General features: G+C 44.5%; 1 protein-coding gene across 1 annotated transcript in view; it reads left to right on the plus strand.

Annotated features, from left to right (window-relative positions):
- The window catches only part of LOC137419639 (uncharacterized), a 175416-nt gene that overhangs the window by 70856 nt on the left and 90371 nt on the right, over positions 1 to 14189 (plus strand). The gene's annotated exons all lie outside the window — the stretch shown is intronic.

A 14189-nucleotide genomic window follows, 5' to 3' on the forward strand; every position in this document is an offset into this window, starting at 1 on the left:
CATATTAATCGGAGAAGTAGTTACCGAGCTATGGCGATTTCTTTACCAAACTCCGCAGTCCGCAAGCCGTTCGCTTTGGACCAAACCATTTCATGTAAATAGAGGGGGGGGATTGTCACCGTACTCGCAAGCCGTTCGCTTTGGACCAAACCATTTCATGTAAATAGAGGGGGGGATTGTCACCGTACTCGCAAGCCGTCCGCTTTGGCTTTGCGAATGCACCAAACCATTTCATGTAAATAGAGGGGGGGGATATAATTTTGTACGGGCATGCCCTAGTTTGACATAATTTCACAAAATTCTCATCAGGTAGTAGAGTAACACATGTATAATACATGTACCAAGTTTTGTGTGAAAAGAATGATAGGTGACATAGAAGATAGAAGTAGAAATGTGTTCTTTGTTTTTCCTTGTTTTTTATTGATGGTCTAATTTATGCAAATTATATGCATGTAATATGACAAGCGTTGAAACTGGTCTGAGTTAAAGCCAAGATTATATCCTTCAAGAAAAACTGAAAATTAGATATTAACTTGACTTTGTTTTTGTGTAAAGGCCTCTCAAAGGTACCTATGTAGTTTTCTCAATTTTTCACCAGTACTACACCCTTAATCAAAGAAAGACAGAACTGGTAAATAGATTTACTCTCAAGACTTCTAAATAAACAAGAGCCAGTACTGACTGGGGAAAAAGTAGAACCCGTGAAAGCAACAAGTAAGTTAGGAAGTGAAGGATTATGGGATGCCCATTTAACCCCAGTACTCCACTGCAACCCAAGTCTAAAGGATGTACGAATGACTTCTACAAGTACCTGACCTGCAGCTCTCATTGATCTTGTACCAGTAATCTCAGCAACTTCCTTGGCAGATCTCCAACCACAATTTGCTGAGTCACGAAGATGCCAGACATTTCTGATGCCACCTGAAATGAAGTTTTGGGCAAAACAACGGCTCTTGGGAAACTGGGGAAAGAGTGGGTTGAGGAATAGAGGTTCTCCCGCAAACATTTTAACCTCATAGGACTCCTTTTGGCGGCTTATCACTACGGCTTGCCAAGCACTCAACAAGCTCTGGCAGAACAGAGGAAGGTGGGACACATCAACTTTTTGGGATTCGATCAAAAAAGTCTCAAGGCCATAGCCAAGCATTCCAGCTTGCCTCAGTATTCGTTGTGCCACAGGGTGCCAGGGCAGTTTTTCAGCATTGAGCAGACGTTGTATTGACTTCAGCCGAAACGCCATCAGCCGACACTTTAGGTCAATGAGCCCTTGGCCACCAAGAGACACGGGGTGGTAAAGTACGTCCATCCGCAACCAGTGGTAACCTCCCCAAAAGAGCTTTACCAGTGCCTGTTGAATAGCTTTAAGCAAGCCCTCTGGTGGCTGCAAACAAATGCATTTATGCCACAGGGCAGAGGCGACCAAGGTGTTAATAATCAGTATTCGGCCTCTAAAGGACATTTGTGGAAGGAACCTTTTCCATTTGTTGAGCCGCTTGGTTGCCTGTTCTACCACTCCTTCCCAGTTAATATGGGAGTACTGATTGGGTCCAAGATAAACACCTAGGTATTTAACCCCTTCTCTTGTCCAAAATGTCTTTTGGAAGAGACTGAGGTGGGGGGGGGGGGGGGGGCGGGTGACTGGAAGCCTACCGGATGTACCATGAGCTGAGGAGACCCACAGAGCTTTGCTCTTTTGCCAATTGCACCGCAAACGTGAAGCAAGGTAAAACCTGTGTAAGGACTCAACAAGAATGGTTAGGTCCTTATCATGCTTAATGATTACACAGACATCATCAGCATATGCTGATACCATGATGTGATTCTCTTCTGCAGAAGGCACAAAGCCGGAAAGAGAGGCTCTCAGACTTATGAGTAGTGGCTCAAGAGAAAGGCTAAACAGCAACCCTGACAAAGGACAGCCTTGCCGAACAACCCTCTGAACCTGAATGGGTGAACAAAGACGATTATTTACTTTGCACAAACTAAATATGTTGTGGTGTAACAATTTCACAAAGCCTATAAAGTTTTCACCAAAACCAAACTTTTGCAGAACATGGAACATGTAAGTGTGGTCAATGCTATCAAAAGCCTTTTCAATGTCTAGGAAAATCAACCCAAGCCCCTCTTCCTCCTCAAGGCCACAGACAATGAGGTCTCTAATTAAAAAGACATTATCAGAGATTGATCTTCCCAGAATGCTGTAACTCTGATCAGGATGGACAACAGTGCCAATACAACCTTTAGCCGATTGGCCAACGATTTGGAAAAAAGTTTGTAGTCAGAGCACAGTAATGAGATGGGCCGCCAGTTCTCTATCCGACGAAGATCACCACCTTTTGGGAGAAGGCATACAACTGCTCTTCTACAGCTGAGGGGTAGTATGCCAGAGCGTAGGCTTTCTTGTAGCACCAGCAGTACTTCTGGACCTAAAATGTCCCAAAACGCTGCAAAAAATTCCACTGGAAGGCCGTCGATCCCAGGGGCTTTTCTGTGTTTAAAGCTACGCAGAGCTATGCTTAGCTCCTCCATAGTAAACGGCTCTTCAAGACCTTGACACTGGTCATAACTCAACGAAGGCAGGTAATTCGTCATATCTTCAACCATATCTTTACACACAGCTTTCTCCGCAAATAAGCCAGAAAAACCTTTTCACAAGCATCTTAACATCACTTTCATTTTGTGTAATATTCCCCTTAGCATCTAACAAGGAAAACATTTGCCTTTGGGACTTCTTAACCACTTCTAACTGGAAAAAACTTTTGTTTGGGGTGTCGGAGAACTTCACATTTTGGATTCTGAGTCTAACTGACATCCCCATTACTTTTTCATGAATCAGTTCTCTTAAATAATCTTTTTTCTCCAATAATAACTGAAGTTTCCTGCCATTTTGAGACTTCGCCAGGTCTTCCTCTCAGTGTAAAATTTCAGTTTCTAAGAGTGAAACGGCAATCTTACTCTTGCTTGTGGAAAAGGACTTAAAATATTGTCAAAAGACGTGAATCTGGGCTTTCACGTTATCCCACCATAACTGAACAGAAGAGTAACAAGGTTTTCTTTGTATGAGTGTTTCCCAAAAACTACGAAAAGCATCCTTAATAGAGCAATCCTCCAACAAGCTGGTATTGAAAGTCCAAAACGCACTTTTACGAATTGACTGAGAAAAGGATAGACCAAGTACAAACAGGTGGTGATCAGAGAAAGTAGAAGGGAATGATTACAAGACACGAGTATGTTTCTAAAAGTGGAATTAATATACCATCTATCAAGCCTTGCAAGTGTTATTAACCCACTAGCACAACGGCACCATGTGTACTGAGATGTTGTAGGGTGCTGTATGCGCCATGCGTCAAGTAGACCAAGTGATGAAAAACAATTCAATAAATCTTTATGAGATTCTGGATGTGGTTCTGGTGTATTTCTATCTAAACTAGGTTCAAAGGTGCAATTGAAATCTCCTCCAATACAGATACAATGATCAAAGGCTACTGTGTGAAGGTAATTGGCCAGACGTGTGAAAAAATCTTTACGAGCTAAGCTGCTACTCGGAGCATACGAGGTGTGTTCAAAAAGTATCCGACCTTTGTTCATAAAAAATACTCGTATCCAGATACAACAAACTTACACTAATCTCCTTCAAAGTAGTCCCCTTGGGCTGCCACACACTTCTCCCAACGGTTCTGCCACTGTTGGAAGCAGCGCTGGAATGCCTCTTTTGGGATGGTGCGCAGCTGGTCCGTCGCATTCTACATGATGTCTTCTCTGGACTGAAATCTGGGCCCTTTCAGGGGCATTTTCAGCTTGGAGAAAAGCCGGAAGTCACACGGAGCCATGTCGGGAGAGTTGGGAGCCTGACGAAGCACAGGTGTGTTGTGTTTGGCCAAGAAACTCTATCAAATGTGAAGAATGGGCGGGTGCGTTATCGTGATGGAGCTGCCAATTGCCCGCTGCCCACAGGTCCGGCCGTTTGCGTCGCACAGCGTCACGAAGGCGACGCAGAACCTCTTGGTAATACTCCTTGGTGATGGTTGTGCCGTGTGGTGCGTACTCGTGATGAACCACGCCACTGGAGTCGAAGAAGACGGTCAGCATGACTTTGACATTGCTGCGGACCTGCCTTGCTTTTTTTGGCCTCGGGGATGTTGGATGCTTCCATTGTGATGACTGCAACTTGGTTTCTGGGTTGTACTCATAAACCCAGGACTCGTCGCCAGTGATCACTGTGTTGAGGAAGCTGGGATCGCTGTTCACAGTCTCCAGCATGTCCTGTGCGATCTCCAAACGGAGTTGCTTCTGCTCAATCGTTAGCAGCTTTGGTACGAATTTCGCTGAGATTCTCCTGAAGCCCAAATCCTCCTTCATAATGGAATGAACGGATCCAATGCTGACGCCCACCTCATCTGCAAGTTCTCTGATCGTGATTCGACGATCCTGCATCACCAAGGTCCTCAATTGGTCAATGACGATCTCATTTCGGGATGTTGAGGGCCTACCCGAACGTGCTTCACTCTCCACTGATGTGTGGCCATCTTTGAAGCGGTTGTACCACTCCTTTATCTATGTGGTGCTCATTGCTTCGTCCCCGAAGGCCTGTTGAATCTTGCAGATCATTTCCACTTGGGAATCGCCAAGCTTTACACAAAATTTGATGCAGTAGCGTTGTTCAAGTTTTTCCGTCATTTTGTCAAAAACGAAAATCCGACGGCGCTCACTTACACTTCCTCACTCATCGGCGGTCTGCCGTCGAATGACAGCTTCTAGAGGTGGGAAAAAATGCATGCGTGCGCATTAGGATCACCGACATACGTGCACCAATCAACGCCTCCCTAGCTTCATTTGTTTACGCATGACAAATTAAGGTCGCATACTTTTTGAACACACCTCGTATACATTGTGTAAGGTAAGGTGAAATCCTTCATAGACCACCTCTAAGGATGCTAAGTGTCCTATAACTAGTTCATTAAAATTACAAGAGTCAGGAACAAACCCCGGACGAAGCAAGAAAGCAATTCCCGCAGAAATAGAAGACAGATTGCTAAAGAAGCACTGCCCAGTATTAAAGCGAAGCCAGTCAGGCTGTGAAGTCTCTGTTATGTGTGTTTCCTGCAATAAACATATGTCGATATGTTTCTGAAACAATAGGTTTTTAACTTGGAGCTGACCTAAATGGTTAGCACCACCGCCATTCATGTTTAAGGTGCCAAACAGCACTTCCTTCCTTTTCATGCCTTATCAAAGGGGGTTTAGCTGCTGTTGAGACAGTTCCAACCTTGCTTTTGTAATGAATTTCCTCAGTCGATGAATTTGTGCTTTTGTTACTTCAAAATCTTTAGAATTTCTAACTATACACTTTGCAGTCTGCATGAAGGAAAGCAAGTCAGGAAAATGTTTTTGAATCATGACATTTCGCTGCCTAAATGTCTCGTTTAGAAAGGTCACAATACCCTCGGGGGGGGGGGGGGGTATTTGTAACTGCTGAGAAGACGATTGTGACGGCTCAGTCACCTCCATGTCATCATCTGAAGAAGACAGCCCAGATAGCATTCCACCAGGTTCGTAAATTTCAGTTTGGACCTTTACCAACTCGTTTATGGACTGGTCTTGGGTCTGGGGGGGCCTGGGGAGGTCTACTTCGACCTGAGATGGGGCTGTTGCACCACCATCTTGTACAACTACGTTGGGCACCTCCGTCGGGGCCACACAAACTGTATTCTGATCATTTGTTGCAGTGGGAACATTGGGAAGGATTGACGCACTATTTTGTTGAGGCTCAGGTAGTGGTGATGATGATGATGATGATGGTGATATCTCCTGACATTCAACCAACGTCTCATCAATAATATAATAGACCCTTCATTTGTACATCTATTTGATGCAACCGTACCACCTTGTGCACTTTGGATTAAAATTCCATCATTGGATGGTAATCCATCTTTTTTCTCACTACCTTGAGGTTCCTCAGCTACTGCACCACTCGTATCCAGTACAACTACTTTGGGGGCACTAGTGGGGCCACGAGGAGCGGAGGCTCTACGTTTTTTTGCCACAGTCACAAAACCCTCCTCACTCTAAGGACACAGTGTCAGCGGAAACATTTGAGACACTGGGTGTCACCTCCTCCACCACACGAGGTAGTGGGTTGTTAACCGTTTTACAATCTTGATCAACGTGGCCTGATTCCCCACACTTAGAACAAGCAGCTTTAGGACAAAATCTCTTTAAATGCCCAAAAGCCCCACAAAGAAAACATGTTAAGGTCGCTGATGAAGCATATATTTCATAATCACGGTCATCAATTTTAATCTTAAATGAAATCTTTAAACCCGTATCATCCCCACAGTCTAGAAGAACCATGTGAAGCTGCCGTCGAAAGCTCATCACGTGCTTCGCTTTTTCATGGCGGCACTCGAGGGGGATCATCGAGCTTCTCGAAACGATTGTACCATATCGAGACAAAACAGACACGAGTTTTTCATTGGACACAAAAGGAGGACAATTTGAAACGATTATTTTCATTGCAGGGACATCCATCGGGGAGGCCATAACAAAGTGACCACTCTCTGTGGTTAACCCGGAACTCACGACATCGTGAACTCGATGCTCATCCGCAACGAAGACCACAACTTTCTGGTTCATACGTGATGCAGCACGTACATGTTCGATTCCGATAACCTCTCCAACCGCCAAGACGATCTCTTTGGTCGGAATCCCTTCAGGAGGGACACAAACCAGAGCATGTTTGCGGGTTAATGATTCGAACGCAGTGTCTTGCTGTGAACGAGTAGTCGTCATAACTCAAACAAAGGAACTCCGTTTTACCCTAAACACTCGGGTTGAGGAGATTAAAAGTAAAAAAAGGAAAAGGTAGTTATAATTAAACCAAACGAAAGAAAATAAATATGATTTAAAGTGGAAACGTCTATACTCTGGCAAGATACTGGATTAATGACGGAGAGAGAAAAACGAAACCAACATTTTATCGCGATAACCGACGCCCAGAACGGGGAAAGGCCTACCGCCAATGCCTCCAAATAGCTGCTCTCTCTCTCGAGGAAAACACGGGGAAAACTCCACAAACACGTACAAGACACAAAGGGAGTGAAATGGGGATAGGAAAGACGCCAAGACAGCACAGTACTCACAGCTCAGCGCACACAGCCGCCATGACGCCACACCCAAATCGTAACAGCCGGCAGGGGGCGAGAGAGAGAGAGACTGAGAGAGAGAGAGACTGAGAGAGAGAGAGACTCAGAGAGAGAGAGACTTTGACTTTTGAAACTTTTATTATAAAGGTAAGAAATCCACACAAGTTATGCAAATAATAAAGTCACTACAATTCCAAACATGTGCAGTCGAACAACAACAATAAAAACACCAAACACTAAAATAAAAAATTTAACAAACCATTGTCAAGTTTACAAAACCCACCCTCTACACACCATTTTTCCACAAAGGTTTGTAAATCATCTTTCATTTGGCAAAAAGAAAATTCCAAGTGTAACCTTGCCATGACCAGAGCCTTAAACACAATTACCACATCACATAAAATATCAGCATTTGCCAGGAGCTTTGCTTTTCTTGTCTTGTAGATTGCTAATTTTCCAATAGAAATGAAGAAATTAGCAAGAGCAATCTCAGAGCGTTTTTTGTAACTAAGTGGGATTCCAAAAATAAAAACCCGTGTAGAAAAAGAAAAGTTCATACGATTAAAAAAAGTTGATAAAAAACCAAAGAATGGAGAGAGTATTGCACAATCTACGTAAGCATGGAAAAGGTCTTCAGAAATCATACAAAAAGGGCATTCCACTGAATTATCCTCATTAAAACGATGTAATAAAACATTGGAGGGCAACACCATATGGGCGAGTCTCGAAGCAATATCACCAGTTCTTTTAACAATTGGTGGAACATACCACCGGTGGAATCGGTGGAACAATCGGACCATTGCGGATGGGAGGGAGACCCAGAAGGCAGTTTCTCTTTCCATCGAGCCCCAAAATAAACTGGCTGTAACGAGGGAAACCGTACTGAAATACACAAACGATAGTCTCTTTTTATCCTTGCTGGAAAGTGGCGATGAGGATAACAAGATAGATGTTGTGGCGCTATCAGCCAGCAGGCTAGAGCTAGCACAGATCTGTGGTGGTGTATGGTGGTCACCAATGTTGGTGGTTAAGCTCACGCCCAAGTGCCTAAAAACACACAGGATTTGCTGTAGGACCTTGGCGACGCTCCTCAAAGATCTGATGCCAGTTCTTACTTGAAGATGTCCTGCGGAGAACCAACTGTTCCTGTTACAGTCACGAAGGTCCCGAGCCGTTTTCACGCCAGCACTCAAAAAACGTTGCACAAAGGCACGTGAGTGAGGAATAGCAGGAAAAAGGGCATTGTAGAAAAGGGGTTCCCGGAGGAACCTTTCACTGTTGTACGTCCCCATTTGCCGAGTTACTGAAATGGACCGCCAGACGTGAAAGACATCTTGGTAAAAGTGAGGGAGCAGCGAAGCATCGACATGTTGCAGCTCCATGAAAAAGAGTTCACAATTGTAGCCTAGCATGCCGGCTTGTTTTAATATACAGTTTGTGGTAGATTTCCAGGGCAAGGCCTCCAGAAATATAAAACGACGAGCTGTAGAGACTCGGAAGGCCATCACCCGACAAAGAATATCCATAAGTCCATGAACCCCTTCCGCCAGTGGAAGGCAAATAGTCTCTGGCTTCAGCCAGTGTTTGCCATCCCAAAATAAGTCAAGTAAGCATTTTTGGATTGACGACACCAACGTTGCAGGTGCCTGCGAGGCAATCATTTTATGCCATAATAAAGGGGCCACCAGGTTGTTAATGACCAGTGCACGACCTCGAAAAGACAAGGTCGACAAAATTCCTCTCCATCTGTTTAATTTATTGATAATTTTGTGGAGCAAACCATCCCAATTCCTTTTGACAAAACCAGGGGTTCCAAGATAAACACTGAGGTATTTCACACCTTCTTTTCCCCATGTCAAATTCATAGGGAGATTTGGAAGGGCAGAAGGTGGCATACCACCGACCCAAACTGCTTTGCATTTCGACCAATTAATTTGCGTTGTACATGCTTGAGAGTAGACCCGTAGGCACTCAAATAGCAGAGCAATGTCATTACTGCTGCGAATAGCAACACATGCATCATCAGCATAGGCCGAAATGATAACGGGCTTTTCTGATGGAGTCACTGAAAAGCCCATAAGAGAAGATCGTAAACGAATCAAAAGGGGCTCAATGCAAAGAGAGTACAAGATTCCAGATAAGGGACAACCTTGCCGAATTCCCCTCCCAATCCGCAAAGGTGAACAGAGACCATCATTGATTTTGATCAAGCTAAAAATGTGATTATACAATAAGGATACATAAGAAATAAAAGATGCCCCAAAACCAAATTGCTTTAAAATGTGAAACAAATACTCATGATTAACAGAGTCAAAAGCCTTTTCTTGGTCAATAAAAAAGAGACCAGTATGTTCGTTTTTGAAATGCACACACATCCCACAGGTCTCGTACCAAAAAAATGTTATCATGCATAGATCTGTGCATAACACAGTACGATTGATCCTGATGTATAACTGTGCTTAAAACAGTCTTTACACAGTTAGCTAGCGCTTTGGCAAAAATCTTGTAATCTGTGCAAAGAGAAATTGGGCGCCAGTCTGTATCAATTGCAGATCGTTTTTCTTTGGGATAAGGCAAACAACTGCACGTCGACAACTAAGGGGTAACAATCCCTCACGCAGGCTGTATAAAAACACTGAATGCAAAGCAGGACCAAGCATGTCCCAAAAAGTTTTATAAAATTTATCTGGTAACCCATCAAAACCAGGAGCCTTATGATCAGCACGGTCACTTAGCGCAGTTTTAAGTTCACCGAGTGTTATGTTCTCATCCAAGACATGCGCTGATGCTCATCTATCTGCGGTAAATTGGTCGTAATATTCTGCATTGCAGGCACATCATTAGGCTTAAAGGAAAACACATTCTCAAAATAAGACCGAACAAAATGAACAATCTCGATATTATCACTAAGAATATGCCCATCACCAGCCCGAAGACTAAGCATTTGTTGGCTCGCCTTGGTCGTCTTCTCAAACTTAAAGAAATCTTTACAACATGTGGCTGAGGACAGTAAACCATTGACTCTCAGCCTGACTCAGGCACCGATACCATTTTCTTGAATTAATTCCTTAAGCAGAGTTTGTTTTTCAAAGAGGAGTTGACACCGTTTTTCATCACTAAGGACCTCAGCACCTTCCTGCAATCGTAGAATTTCTTATTTCAAGGCATCAATACATAATTGTTTACTTTGAGAGCAATTGGTTTTGTATTGCTGACAGAAAACATGGATCTGCGCTTTGGCATAGTCCCACCACTGACAGAGATTTAGGAAACGATGTTGGAGATACACAACCTTGTCCCAAAAATACACAAAGGATGATTTAAAGAAAGGATCGCTCAGAAGGGAGGTGTTAAACGACCAATACAAGGTGCGACGTTTGAAACGAGGAAAAGAAAAGCACAGTTTTACCAAAGAATGATCAGAGAAACCAGAAGGGACAATAGCCGTATATGTCACAAGGTTGATAGCAGAGTTAGGAATATAAAATTTATCAAGACGAGCAAGTGAAAGATGATTTAGTAAAACCCGACACCAGCTAAATTGCTGCAGGTTTGGGTGTTGTTGCCGCCATACATCGTTGAGGTCATGCCGTGAAATTATATTGGAAAGAGGCCTACTTGAAGCTGGATGTGGCTCTGCACTGTTCCTATCTAAAGTTGGGTTTAAAGTACAGTTAAAGTCACCCCCTAAGCACAACAACGCATCAGAAGAGAGGTGTCTCAGAAAATTAAAAGACTGATTAAAAAACGTTCCTCTATCTGTACTATCGCTTGGAGCATAGATGTTAACAAACATAAATCGTTGCTGATTGTATTCAACTCTACAGAGGCTAGATAGCCTGGTACGATTTCCTTAAAGATAGGGGGGGAGACAGGCAAACGTGTACTGACAAAAAAAGCAATACCCGCACTCACAGAATCTGTGTTACTAAAAAACCAAGTGCCAATCAGCTGTTGCTGCCAATCAGCCATGCAGTCTGCAGTGGCACGAGTTTCTTGCAATAAAAGTACATCAATCTTTTCCTTCCTGGCTAATTGCACAGTCTGGGACCTACGCAGCTGACTGCGCCCACCATTAATGTTCAAACTTGCTATGTTCATAAAAAAACATAGGCAGCAACACAGCCATTACAGGTTTAAATCTGTCCTTGCTGTGACAAGGTACCTCTTCAGTCTTTTCAGTGATTGATCAGAAATATGAATGGCCGCAGATTGTTGTACACCTTCCTGAGCCCCACTAATGAAGGCGTGAGTGTCAACGAAGAAATCGCTAATTTTCACGCGCCTTTTACGGTAAGTTTTTTGAAGGAAAAATATGATTTCAGCAGGAGGGACAGAGTCTCCAGAGACATGCTCCGATGAGAAGTCTGCCTCACCATCACTCAATGAGGCAACGGAAGAACCCCCATCAGAGTCACAATCATTGTATTGAGAGTCCATTGCCGAAGCAACGGGCTCATCAACATGACAATCTGAGACTTCAGCACTATCACCCTGTTGACCATGAGCTTGACATGGCTCAGCTGCCTCAATGGAGGATTCGATCACATACACATCACTAGTTCCTGCACACTCACCACTCCCCATAGAGGGAGGGGTGGCACAATCAACACAAGCTTCAGCAAGGGACACATATGGAGGCTCAACCTCACATGGAGGTTTACCCTCAGAACACTGGAGAGAATCAGGTGCTGTCTGGCCAACACATACATTTTCAGCATTTATCACATTACCCTCAGAATATTCTGAAGGCAGAGGAGGTTGAGGAATTTCCTCAACTGGAGGAAACTGCTTAGGAGGAGGTTGCGCTCCACCATATCCTTCACTAACCACTTGAGCGAAGGTTGGAGGACCGGCCAAGACCTTATTATCAGGCCCGTTGGGGTCGCAAGAAGGTGGGAGGGTTATTTTCCTGGTTCTCTGTTTGTCTACAATGGGGTTTGCATCAGCACCACCCTTATTGTTTACATCATCGACAACGATCTCAGTAGAGCCCTGCTGTTCATGACCATTCAGGCCAGTGACTCTATCTGTGAACTTTTTCAGGCACAAGTCTTTTAAATGACCATATTGACCACACTCAAAACAAACTAGAGACTCTGTGGAGACAAAGACCCGATAAGTGTGACCTTCGACCTTGAAGGGCAATACCGCATTTAAAGAGGTTACACCACGCGGCAAAATCATGTAAACGAAACGACGAAAGGACATGATGTGTTTTAAACGGTTATTTTTCCCTCGTACAGGAACCATAGTAACTGAAGAGACGACAGAACCAAGTTTGTTTAGTTCAGTAACCAGGACTTTGTTCTTAAGGAACGGAGGAGCGTTAGAGAGAGAAACCTGAACTGCCGGCGTGTCGAGTGGACATACCTGAACAAACACGTTGGGAGCAAAGAAAAGCCCGTGCTCGACTATTTGAGCAACCATGGGCACTGTGGAAACAAAGATTACCACACGCTTATTCATGCGAGAAGCCGCTTTTACCTGATCCAAACCGATTATCTCTCCGACGGCAAGGATAATGGCCTCCACATCGATTCCCGATGGAGGTGAACAAACTAACCCGTGCTTCCGGGTTCGCGCTTCAAGAGACGTGTAACGAGAGCTATCCGCCATGGTTTCCACGTTTAAACAAAGGATAAATGTATAAAGGGTTAATGAAGCCAAAAAGCTACAGTAAACTAACGAAAAATAAAAATATTTACGAAAAAAGAAACGGAAGAAAGTATTGTGATTTGTAACACGAAGCAAAAAAAACCGAAGAGGGAACCGCCCAAAGGGGGAACCTTTACCGGTCCCACCACTTGTGCTCTCTCACTTTCTCACTCAACAGGGGGGAAGGGATGATAACATGGAAGGGGGATACACAAAAGACGGCACAAAGGTGAGAAGAGGTAAGGGGAGGGTAAAGATACAAACCACAAGCACGGAGCTACAATGCCAAAACACGAGCAGACGCCATGACACCGCACCCAACGCACCGACAGCCGACAGGTGGCGACAGACACGGAGAGAGAGAGAGAGAGTGAGTGTGTGTGTGTGTGTGTGTGTGTGTGTGTGTGTGTGTGTGTGTGTGTGTGTGTGTGTGTGTGTGTGTGTGTGTGTGTGTGTGTGTGTGTGTGTGTGTGTGTGTGTGTGTGTGTGTGAGAGAGAGAGTGTGAGTGAGTGTGTGAGAGAGAGAGAGAGAGAGAGAGAGAGAGAGAGAGAGAGAGAGAGAGACTGAGACTGAGACTGAGACTGAGACTGAGACTGAGACTGAGACTGAGACTGAGTTTTGCAGTTTTTGAGATCTTCAACTCGGCTGTTGATTCAACAGCATGACTGAACGAATGGAGATCGAACCCGGTTGTTGGATCTCGGACCGAATACAATGGCTTTGATGTGAGTGAGAACAAAACCGGGGAGGCAGCTTTGATGTGGCAAAGGGCTGCGCACATGGCGTCTGGAGTTGAGCCAATTTATATGCATATGGGACGCGGTCTGGCACAGCACTGATAAGGAGACAGCTTGGTCCTTGGTGATTTGTGGGTGCAGACTTCATTAAGTGCAGAATGAATGGGGGATGGCTTGGTCCGTGAACTGTGGTTTCTGGCTGTGGTGAAGCTGAATGCTCCAATTCTGGGGAGGGCTCCATTGGGTGTGGCGCGGATGGGGAGACGGCTTGGTCCACGAGCCATGGTTTCTGGCTGTGGTGAAGCTGAATGCTCCAGCACCGGGAGGGCTCCATTGGGTGTGGTGCGGATTGGGAGACGGCTTGGTCCACGAGCCATGGTTTCTGGCTGTGGTGAAGCTGAATGCACCAATTCTGGGGAGGGCTCCATTGGGTGTGGTGCGGATTGGGAGACGGCTTGGTCCACGAGCCATGGTTTCTGGCTGTGGTGAAGCTAAATGCTCCTGTGAACAAGTGAACAGTGCAGTGAATGGTTCTCCAGCGAACACTGGTGAACAAGTGCGATGGCAAACCTGGTGTTTTTTTTTTGTTTTGATTAATCAATTCATTGTTTAATCACTTTAATTATTATCAATTTGTTAAGTACTTATTTG

Source organism: Myxine glutinosa, chromosome 1 (genome assembly GCF_964187855.1).
Source record: "Myxine glutinosa chromosome 1, kmMyxGlut1.1, whole genome shotgun sequence".
Taxonomy (NCBI): Eukaryota; Metazoa; Chordata; class Myxini; order Myxiniformes; family Myxinidae; genus Myxine; species Myxine glutinosa.